Below are 12569 nucleotides of genomic sequence, written 5' to 3' on the forward strand. Positions count from 1 at the left end.
TGGGTTTTTGTTGTTTTTGTTTGTTTGTTTACTTTGTAAAAAAGTTTCCTGTCATATAAACTGCAAAGTGCACTAACACAATAGCCATGATATGTAATTCTGAATTACTATGAAATCCTTTCCTAGTATTTAACAACTTGTTTCTCATCATTTCTGGCCAAGATGGAGGTATCTGTGAAAGCAGTTTGATTAGAATGAGCTAAAAGGGATCTTACCACTGGCCAGTACTACTTTTTTTAGCTGCTATTGTTTTTTTAATAGGGATTGCATGGTGTGAACCAGAAATCTGCAAGATGCCTAAAGTCACCACAATGTCTTCCAGAGCACAATGGTATACCTACTGCAACAAGTAATTAATCTTGGGCTCAAGATTTCCTGATGGGAGCCTCTTGACCCAAACACAATAGATGAAAGTATTTTATCCTGTGTGTTCCCCTACTGACCCCTTGTCACTTTTTTTCATGCACTGCCTACTCCCATACCAAACCAAAGAATTCACCCTTCACTCTGATATTTGGGGTCTGCTTGACCCCCTCTTGCTCTGTGGAAGCAGATTTCTTCATTTTGCTTTAAGAAGAGCAGTCAGTGAGAAAAATCTGTTTTACCACACATTGCAACAAGCATGAATGGTCACTGAAGTTAAGTGTCAGGAATACTGAGCTTTACTCACAACCCTGATGCCACACAGTTTTTAACAGGGAGCTGTGGCATGCCATTTCTACATGCTCTGGGAGGAAGGCTGGTGAACCACTGGATACACTTGGGATTGACTGTGCAGAGGGGCCTCAGTAGAGGTGCTCATAAATTGACACTCTGGTCCTTCTAGGACAGCTACTGAAAGCTTGGAAAAAGAGTCTTTGAGCTGTGTGGCATTAAATACTTGTAAGGGTGGATGGAACACAGTACATGGAACAGCCTATCCTTCTATATTAAGATTAGTACCTGAGTTACCTCTAAACTGGCCCAGAGGGTGCACCTGTAGGCTGTTAACACATAGGCAATTTTTGGCCATAAGTTCACTCTTAGGGCTAACAGATGTAATAAGATTTTTAAAAAAGTAGATCTAGTGCAGATATCAGTAATGAACCTACATTTTAGAGAATAGCTGCTCAGGATGTTCCTGAATTCAAGTTTCCTTGGAGTGTCTCAGACTGCAGATCCAGGAGTGGACATCCTAAAACCTTACTGGGTCCTGATCACTGATAAAATATTTGGTCTCCCAGAGAATTAAAGAAAGTGGAGAGTAGCTGACAGAGACCACCCAGCCCTTGCAAGGGATGTGTAACTGCTGCCATTTTCAGCTCTCAGGACAAGAATGTAAAAGCTAAAAATGAGTCTAAGTCTAAAAAACTGTTTCAGCCTCCTGTAGCAGCAATCACTCTCTGCTGGGAAAGATATGCTGTAAATCTTCCAAGTCCCTTGACACTCTCAGTGACAGCAGACCTCCAACTGTTACCCACAAGACACTTCAAAGACCATCTTGGATAAATATGTGAAAACTGTCCTAAACACTAACAGTAACTGTAGATAGAGTGATTACCCACCCCCCCTCCCCTCCTCTTGCAATTCCCACCCATCAGGCTGTATCCATCTACTGTAGTTGCTTCATCTCTTTGCTCCTCTGTATCTGCCATTGGGAATGCTTCCCATTGCAGCATATTCATTTCCACATGCAGGCTTGAAAGAGGGAGAAGAAGAACATACTGACAAATATTTCCTTTACAGATAATCATACTGTCATTAGAGCCTTTAAACTACTTCAGCGTCTTCCATATTCAATTAATAAATTACCTCAGGCCCAGATCCCCACTTCACTAAATTAAAATAACATTCCTATTATCAATGGTAATCTTCTCATTTCGTCCAGATTGCTTGAACTCAAAGGAAGTTTTCTATTGATTTGAGCAAACCTTCTTATTTACGAATGACTTCACTCTCTTAAACTTTCCACTACTATCTAGCAAATAAAAGAATTATAAGAAGAAGGCTGAAGGCACAGTTCTCTATAATAGTGCAGTTTGGCTAGCCCAACCAAACAGGATAAATCACTGTCCTGGTTTGAGCATGACCTACACCCTGCTGTAAAAATGCAGTGACTAGCAGGTGACCTGCAGGGCAAGAGGAACACAGGAGATGCTGGGACTTGAAGTGACTGAGGTGTCAGGCGTACTGAGTAATTATGCTCTGGTTGTCCTTTCTCAGTTTGAAACACAGTGACCAAGTGTGAAACTATTGATTGCATTATGCTGTTAGCTTCAGAAAAAAATACATGTGAGAGCAGAAGCATGGCTGAGTCCAGGGAACAGAGTGTGAATATGGAAAAAGATTAGGTAGATATACATAGAAATGTGTAAACAAGCTAAAGTCTTCCACTGGTGCTTTTTTTGGTACATGTGAAAAAACAAGAAGAAGGGGTGTTGGGTGCAGAGAAGCAGAGGGAGGTGTGGGCAGGAAGACAGATGACAGTGGGAGCGGAAGGAATATTTAGTTTGCTTCAGGGCCCAAAACAGCTCTTGTAAGGTCCAGCAAGTTTGTGTACATAGATACTTGTTCAGAAAAGATATATAATATGCAGTTTTGTATTTCACCTGTATCTTTTCCAGAGGTCAAAGTTCGTGCTATGAAGCACGTCCTTCTAATAAATTTACTTAGTAGTCTCTTTTTTAAATGGAATTTAGTCCTTTGCTCTTTTTCTCCTTGTTGAAAGACTTCCAACTTCTCTATCCCCACTGGTGATGAAGTCTTAGACATTTTGTTTGAGTAACTTGAAAATTTACACAATGTTCATGGGACTTCTTCAAGGAGTAGCAATAAATGCCATTAAACATTTCCATAATCATCAGGTAAGGTCTTGCCTCTGGAGGCAGCTGTCTTAACATATTTTGTTTCTGTAAAGTTCGTGCAATACCAAGTGTTTGGCAGGTTGTTGAAGTCCCTGACCCAGACCATGAGTTTTACAGGTGAAATTCTCCAAAGATGAGGTTATTCACAGAGATGGCAGGGGACAGTGGTTGGGTGGTCTTACTTGTCCACTCGCATGATGCATTCAACCTGCCAGCAACACAAAGGAAATGTAGTTCTTCTGAGAGACAAATGCAAAGCATGCAGTGATTTTATAGACAAAGTTATTCTGTGGCATCGTTGGTCACCTATAAGGAATTTTATCCTTAGTACTCATGTATCACCACTGCCTAACAGAAAAATGTTTTTCCTTTGCAATACTAAATGATGCAAACTTACTTACTAATGTAAAACCAAGGTGTTATTTAATACATATAATATTACCTAGTGTGCACATGCTATATTTTCCTTCCAGAAGTTTTATGATTTTCACCTTATTTTTTTTTTTAATTAATCAGTGTCAAGTGAATAGTGACATGACAAACATTCAGTGAGAATAGATAACAACCTTACTATATCTGAAGTAGCTATTCTGTCTAAATCATCTCACTCTCTTATGCTTTTTCTTTCTTTTTTTTTTTTTCTGGACACCTTATTCTTAATAAGAATTTGACTGCATTGAGAACTTGTCAAGATTTCATACTACTCTATGAAAGAGTAATAGGTTGCATTTATTTATTATTTTTCTGCTGCAGTTATGTATAACAGCTCTTGAACTATGGACCAAAGACAATCTTTGTTTTCTAAAACCCTCAGAGTACCCTTTAAAAAAATTCTGGCCTGGAGTCACTGTTCCTAAATAACATCTTTTCTCAGTTTAATTGTATTTTAAGCTAAGAAATAGACTATATTCAATCTTGCATGGATGTTTGCAGCTGATCCTCTCTCAAGAAATGAAACTTTTCTATTCCACCCTAAAATATTTTACTCATCTATAAAATATTTCAGAAAAAAATGTGTCAGATATGAATTAGTTTACACTGTAGCAAAAGCTGGTTTTGTGTATGTTTGCACAAGAAAATGTTCAAATTATTCAGCTGTATAATAAATAACTTAAGAGCAGTTAGGAGAATATCGTTTGCCACACTCTGCTTCCCAAAGATGTATATATCTCAGAATCAGTGGTCATCCCAACAAATGTAACTACCCAAACTCTTCCACATACAGTTTAAAGAAAGCTTTTCCTCTCCCTAGTGTAGTTACAGAATAATTGACATTGCATTGGCTTTTGTCTTTCAGTCTTCTCTTTACTTTATACAGACAGATCTACATAGAATATTCCAGGTGATATTTGACAACAAGAGTTGAAACTGACTTAATTCCAATTCTGTACTGAAAAAAAAAAAAAAAACTTTATTAGGCTGATTTATAACTATCACTTGCTTTCAAATCACAGTACAATCCTTACCAGTCTTTAAGGTCAGATTGATCAGAGTTGAAAATAGTCTGCACACATGTAAATTAGGAGCACAGTTACAATATTGCCCTTAAACAAACAATTGTGAGACTGATTCAGGTGAAAGGTGAATGATTCCTTACCTCTGAACCTCAGATGGATTCAACAAACTGAATATGAACTTACAATTAATCCATTTGTGAGTGAACAAGTCAAACCAGCCCAACTCCTGCATTTTGTGCCAAATTTGTTACCAAAAATATTCAATGAGATCAATAATATCATTGTCAAGGATAACCATAGGAAAACTTTGTTAGTAATTCTTTCAGCATACAGCCTTGAGAAATTGTCTTAATTTTTTTACAGTGCTTCTGTTTAATACCAATCTTTTTGCATGTAACTAACACTGCAGGGCCATGCTTATATAGCTTTGTATTATATGCTCACTGAAATTGTTTGTTTAGAAGTTCCATTTTCTCATTAAAAAATATATATGCCTAAGATTAGAGTGTTAGCTCTTCTCAAGATCAGGCTACACTTTAGATATGCAAATTCATCTCTGACTTGTACCTTCTACTCATTTTAATTACATAATTACAGCAACAGAAGGTGAGAACGAAAGGCCTCTTACATATCTTTAGAAAACCCAGCACTTATCTACCTGTCTTTAGAAGATGCAGACACCCTGATGATTTTTTGTTAATAATATTAACAATAATGTTAAGCAGGAATGATAACAGCAACCATAATAAAACATGAGTACTAAAGATCCAACCCCTATCATTCTGTGATTGTGTGACGATCTTTGTGTCAAGAGGAGTATGAGAACAATTCAATTGATGTTTGCAAAGACGTTTGGATCAGCTCAGATTGTGTAATAGGAGTATTATTGTTTGACAGACAATGTGTTTTGTAATTGTTGATGATTTTTAAGATATAAAAGAAGAGAATACTAATTTGCTTAAACTAATATTAATCTTGCCAAAAAAGAATAGAGTTTTAAACTAATAAATCTGTCTTTCATTACTACTGTATTAATTTAGGAAAAAATAATCCTGGGTTTCTTTTATTTAAGAACTCCAGCTGCATAATTTAATGACAAAAAGTAAAATGAGAATTGAAATGTGTTTGTTCACCACTACTATTAAGAACCAAAATTACCTTTTCACATTTCTCCTGCATATTTCTCCCTTTGAAGATCTTTGCTTACCAAACTCAGAGTACACTTAACCTCTCACAGGCTACAACTGCACACTCTAATAAATCAAAATTAAGCCTGATTCATTTTTAACCCTAAACTCAGCAACAGTAATGACTGAGTATTTGTGACAAAACTGCAGAAGGGAACTCCTACTTTAAGGGTCCAAACATAGCCTGTGTTGAAGAAAATGGAAAGCTGAGGTGACCTGATCTGCCTCTGCCCATTAGGGACTTTTTGATAGTCATTGTCTTCAGGAAAAATAATTGCTTCCCAAGAATGCTCAGCTAAATCATTTTATTAGTGTGAACTGGATTAAGGTTATAGGAAGGTCCCTCTTGCCTCTTACCCAATGATATCTGACCATGCATATCAAAGAGTGGAGGAGGCAAATTATTCATTATTTCACCAGCATAATGAAAGCATAAGGGAGGTTTAAAAGGACGCTATCTGCAGCAGGAAACTGTCAAAGAACGTGGGAACACAGCCCTCCTGCATTTTTGTTTCAGCTCCGTTGATCAGAAGATTGAAAGGCCTGCTCTACCTACAGGGGTCCTCTGTTCAGGCCCCACAGTGCAATTATAATCCGTCCTCACCTCCTTTAGAATGACAGGCCAAAAACAAAGCCCAGAGCTTTTGTACAGCTTAGCATTCCTAAGAAACACAAATCTTCATTACTTTCTTTCTTTTTTTTTTTCCTTTTTTCTTTTTTTTAAGTCTTAAGGATTAATTAAAATTGCTCTTATATAATATCGAGGGATAAAACAGCTTAAAATTATCTAATACTTTTTAAGGGTGATTTTTTTTTATATACAGTGTGAAGAAGGATCAGTTGCTGGCTACCACAAGGTAGAGCAGCTCTGCTTTTGTCTTCCTGCTGCCTGCAGGAACAAGGAGTCCTGTTGGCAATATTTTGCATGAGGCTGTTTAATTTAATTTTTTCTGACACAATTCCTGTTGTTTATACATCTTAGTGACAGAAATTTGTAAGTAGTTAGATCTTTAATGGCCCTTGAAATTAATCTTATTGTTGAATCTTTGCTTTTCCAAGGATATCTGAACAAAAGCCATGCACCTCAGCAATGAACGTTTGCTAGATCACTCTAAAAGCATCACATGGTAGGAATTTGATGGCTTAAGTATATTAAGAGAAGCAGAATCTATGTGAAAAAGCAATATTTTCAGTAGCTTCCCACAGCAGATTCTGGTAGAAACAAAGGCATTTCCAATTTTAAAACAGTGATAGTAAACTATTAATCATGCTAAACCACATCATTTTAGTTACCTTAGGAATGCTCAGGTTATAACATCTTGGAGAATACTGTGTTTAATATTAATATCTACTTCAGCCTGCATTTCCTTGCCCAGCATAAACCAGCACTATGCAGGCTAAAGTTAACTGTCAGTTTAGATTGTAGAATGAGCACACAGAATGTGTTTGGCAAGCAAATCTCACATCATGTGTGTGACCTTTAAATGCATATATTTTCAGAAGGTTAGACAAGATTCCAGACTGCTTGAAAGCTTTAGTGTGTGAAATCAATATGGGATGCCACAGTGTAGTCTAGTGATGTACGTGAAAGTCTGCTTTGAAACTGCAAAATCAGGTGATAATAAAAATTATGGTAATGGCATGATTTTGTTTCACTGTTCTCATCCTCTGATTTCTTATTTCCTACCTGGGGCAACATAAATTTGTTTTTAAGATGATTTGGGTAAGGGTTTTTTTGGTTGTTTTTTGTATGGCTAGGGATAGGGGTTTTTTGTGGTATGGCTACAATATAGGGGTGAAGTCTGGCTTCCAAGAATACAAGTGCATTGACAGGTCAAACTGTGTCATAGCTCTTCTGGTATTTATTGGTAAGTTCACAGTCTTCTAGTACCACTTAACATTTTACTTTATTATTGCTATTTAATAATTGTTTTACAAATTATTATTTTTTTTTTAGGAGAGACATTCGTAACATGTATTATATTGACTGGTTGTTAAGGAATTTTTTTGCAAGCATTTAGAAATATAGCATTTTAGTGAGAGAGTGCTTAAAAAGGGAAATATTTTGGCGTCTCTTTCAAAGTTGTCAAGAAGGTGTAAAGTAATGTAAATGAGAACCAGGCCTATCATTCACTAAGCCACTTCTTTTTTGGTTCATTACAGGTTGATTTCCTTTGTTTGAAAGGGACAAAGGCATCTTATTTTATTATTTTTCACATATGGTTTATCTCTTTGCCCTTCAAGTGACACTAGTTGGATTGTTCATGTAAGATACCCAAGGAGCCTGAGGACAGAAGGGAACTGAGCTGTGAATAGCCAGTGGGGACATATCAAAAACCAAGTGCTGGGTTTGTCATTCATTACCTATGTTATTACCTTTGGAAGGAAGTACTATGACATGGGGAATCGGTTTCTGCAGCACTACATATATTCAGAGATTTGGTGGAACATCTGTCCTTGAAATATTTCTGCATCAGAAACAGGGAAATAACCTGAAATCATTCTCTGAAGTGGCCAGTGGAGTCCTACCAGTGAGGCATTTGTGAGAAAATGTTCAGAAATATGGCTTTCTTCAAACATGTAGAAACCTTAGTCTTTGGGATAAGTCATTAGCTGTGTCTTGATATAATTTAACAACCACCTTTAGCAGGTAAAACCTTTTGGTTTACTTTAAGTAGTTCTGCAAGTTTGTTGCATCAGAATGGATGCAGTGTTTGACTGACAAATAATTAACTTCTTCAAGTAACTGCTGCAAATATATTCCACTCTGGCATTCAGAAAGCATCTTTTATAACCTTTGCTAATGTGCAGGACCTATCAGACTCCAAAGACATGGCGTGCCCTAGCACTAAATGAAGGCTCAAATGAGATCACTCTCTCTTGAGGAAGACTCACCAAACTCCATCTTTGAAGCTCCTGGAAAGCTAGGAGTTTTAACTAGCATACAACTCTGATGAACTCCAGATCAAAGCTGGCTCAAGGAGCCATGCATGGTAACTGCAGATTTGTTTCTACAGTTAATGGAATCATTGTGGAAGTTTCTAACCATTTCCATTCCAGATTTCTATTCCACTCCCTGACATACATTTAGAGAATCTGATGTGCCACAAAAACTTCTCCATAGTGTTATTGAGGAAAAAGGTTCCTGTGGACACTGTTAGACCTACTAAAAATGCTAACTCTTTTGAAATGTTTTCACATGTGTTTTTCTTTGTTTTCTTCTCTTTAATGAGAAACAGAAATAATTGTTTAAGAAATTCTGAAACACATAAAGGCACTATGACAGGTTTTGTGGTTTAAGCAAATACAGCTATAGTAAGCTACTGCCATCAAAATACTGCCTAACAAAGAATATATCCTAAAAGGTCCATTTGAGTTAATGCTTCCAGTTTCTTTAATAATTTCTTTAATAGTGTTTTTCTACAATTTTTCTTAAGTTGTTTCCAGGATACACTTACTTTTAAGATAAACATAAACATAGATGTATAGTTATCATACCTTTTATTTCCCCTCTATGTACAGTGTCAGTCTTCAAGTATGCAGAATGGCTTTTCAGATAGGAAATCTCTCAGAAATTTAATTTTAAAACAGAATGGTAATATCATCCTTTCCCTGTAAACTGAAGGAATCACAAGAACAAAGCAGTACCATTGACCCCACAAGAGAAGAGTGAAAGCCACAAGAGACATCCATCCATCCATAATGCTCTATAAGTACCTGTCTGTGCTTCCCAGTGCGAGGAAATTGCCTTGCACTGCATTTGAATAGAAACACATCGTTCAGAGCTGGCCGACTATTAGGAAGAAAGTAGGCATTTGGGGACTAAACTGAGGTCTTCCTAAACGCTCTTTGTTTCCCAACATTTTCCGCTGCGAGATTCCATCTTTTTATTTTTTTTTAATTACTGAGTTCGTATTAGAAAGTTCACTTTGTTTGTGGCATATTTCAGGAGCTGGATAAACAAAAAAGTTTATTTTCTCAATTATAGCTCTGGGCCACCAAGAAAACAGACTGCATGTGTGTTTCCATGCACCCCCCTGTTCTCAGAGACTCCGGTTCTATAATATTTAGATTGCTTAGGCCAATACCTGCTCAGTCAAGTCATACCACTTGTTCTACCTACTGTGGCTATTTCACCCCCCCAAAGTTCACAGTTCTTCTGTCTCTGTAGTCTGAAGTATTCATTATATAATAGCAAAGATACATTTTTACTCTGACTTACTCCATTGTCCCTACAGATAGGAAACCTCAAGACAGAGATCTGATACTTGTTTTTTCTTGACAGTATTTGAGCAAGAGGTGATTAGATTGTCTCCTGTAAGAGCTTTGAAGTTGTAATCAGTAAGAGTATCCTCTTTACTTTTTTTTCCAAACATTTATTGTATCTGAGAAGTCTTACATAAAGATTAAGATAGTCTTGAAACTACCATCAGCCTGTGTAAATTGTTATAGATCCAACCACCACAGCTAGCTATGGAGAATGCCCGTTTTATGCAAATATTTCTTTGACGTGAATGTCTCCAATTAATGCAAACATTAATCAATTTCTTTCCATTCATATATACTAGGGTAGGAGGGTTGCATCTGTATTCTGTGTATCATTTTTCACTACCTACTGGAAAGTAACTGACAGTCTGAGTTTTTTCCTGCACTTCAAAGCTTTGTCCTGAATGCAGAGATTTACTCAGACTGAATGCTTTCAATATCTATTTGTCATCTTTGTCTCTTTTCATCTGGAAAACTATAATTTGAAATTTAAATACGACTGAAAATGAATTTTTACTTCTCCATTAGTTAGAAATTATTCATCTGGACGTTTTCTCGTCACATATCACTTTCAAGTGAAGGCCTTAATGAAAGAAGTCAGCCAAAGCATAATTAATTTAGACAATGAATGTATCTAAAAATGCAGAAAGTAAACAACTTTTATTTAATAGATTCAGTTTATTTTATTTCAAAACTCAGGTTTGGGCTATTACATCACCAAAATTTGCCTTCCTTTGTTGAACCCTCTGCAGAAGGAAAAGAAGTTTCTGAAATCCTCCTTAGGCTGTCTGAGTTGAATTAGAAGTTCCTGATGGGTAATATCACTGAAAAAGTGTGAAAGTCAGCTGCAGTTAATGTTCAATGTACTTAATCTGATGAGTGTAAACATGCTGTTACATATCACGTCTTGTATAGTAATACACAATATGGAAATTATGCTGAAAGCAATGTTTCTATGGTATACTAGTCAATAAAGCTGCAAAATATTCCTGCTTAATGAGAACATCCTAACTATTTGTTTAATTGCTACAGTCATGGAGTTAATATCAGTTGGAGTTATGTAGAAGCTTTTAGTACCTTTTTGTACCTTTTTCTGAAATATTTTAACAAAGGTAGTTTGTTGCTTAGAGAATCAAGAACTACATTAAAGCCTCTGCTTCCAATACATATTTTTAGATCAGACGTGCTAGTGCATGCAGGGAACATCAACAGTTTTTATTAAGCTTTAGCAAGGCTCTTCCCTTCTGGCAAGAGTTTCCCCTGACTGTTGATGATTTTATGGACAGAGGAAATGACACATTTACTGGTTGTTGACTGCCAGAGGAAGGACAGCTGTAGCAATGGTATGGTTAAAATTTGGAGATGGGGTAAAATAAAACTTCAGATCTAAAAGTGAAATTTGTTACTAGTTTTTAAAGCAGAGCTCACGCAGCATGATGAGAAGCAAAACAGCTGACTCACAATTTCTTAACACTTTTTAAGTCATGTTGATGCTTTCCATGCAAAAGTAACTTCAAAGGGATACCTGAAAGATACCTGTTAGAAATCATGCCCTTCTTTACTTGTCTACATGAACTGAAGCAAACATCAGTGAAGGCATTTGCTTTGTAGCATTAGATTTCTACTGCAGTGCCAGCAGAAGAAATCAGATTCCATGCCCAAACTAACAAAAATTAAAACTGGAAAGGTATTACAGCAGCAGAAACCATAAGATCTTCTAATTCTTATGTAGAGGTGAAGATGGACACAGAAGATTTGGGTCTAGGGCCTTGGGGAAACACTATAGGGTGTTTTGTTTAGATCTATGAGGTAATATCCCCTGTATGAAAGATACAGCAAAGGTTACCTCACTCCCCCACTGCCACAGGTATATCATCTGTGCACACAGGAATAAACCAAATTCACAATTTGAAAAATGTTTTTTATGTTTCTTTTTAAATAGACAATAATTATGAACTTATTTCTTTAACATCACTGCCCTTGAAGACATTCTACCTTAAGATGATAGAGAAGATACTTCCAGTGCCTGAGTCCCTGTCCTACAGGCATTCTTTAAACTATCAGGGGAACTTGGTAAGCTCTAGGGTAATATCCATAACAACTCATGGCTTGTTATATCGTGCAGCTTAATCAACCATAAAATGATTCCAGTTTGAATATGTTCTGTTTTAATTGGCAATTGTGTTGCTATCTGTGCTCACAAATAGAAGTCAGAATAGTCATGTTAACTTCTGTCATGCTTCTCTGCAGACTAATTTGAGCTATCTTAACAAAAGATTTTGATTATTCCAAAGTGTAAGGAGTTGTTTAGGTATGAATATAATATAAGGATGCAGAGTTCTGGTTTTGATAGTAGAAGTAAGTTATGCTTCTCTGCAGACTAATTTGAGCTATCTTAACAAAAGATTTTGATTATTCCAAAGTGTAAGGAGTTGTTTAGGTATGAATATAATATAAGGATGCAGAGTTCTGGTTTTGATAGTAGAAGTAGAAAAGGAAATGGAATGTGATTCTGTGAAAGTCAACTGAAATTGTAAAAAAAAAAAACCAAGAAAACATTTTAATTGTTCATTGTTTTCCTCTTCAGGTAAATTAACAAATGATACTGAAGGTATTACTTGGCTTTATACCTGGTTCTTCTTTGAGAAGGGAGTTGGACTAGATCTCCTCAGGTGCCTTCCAATCTGAATTTTCCCACCTTTAAAAATGCCAAATTAACAACAGCAGCACAAGAAGGCAACAAAGTTTCAGTTCTTTGGTCTGATTCTGCTTTCTGTTTGTTAACTCTGACATAGTAAGGAATTCCTCATTTTAAT

Source organism: Indicator indicator, chromosome 9, assembly GCF_027791375.1.
Source record: "Indicator indicator isolate 239-I01 chromosome 9, UM_Iind_1.1, whole genome shotgun sequence".
NCBI classification, from domain to species: domain Eukaryota; kingdom Metazoa; phylum Chordata; class Aves; order Piciformes; family Indicatoridae; genus Indicator; species Indicator indicator.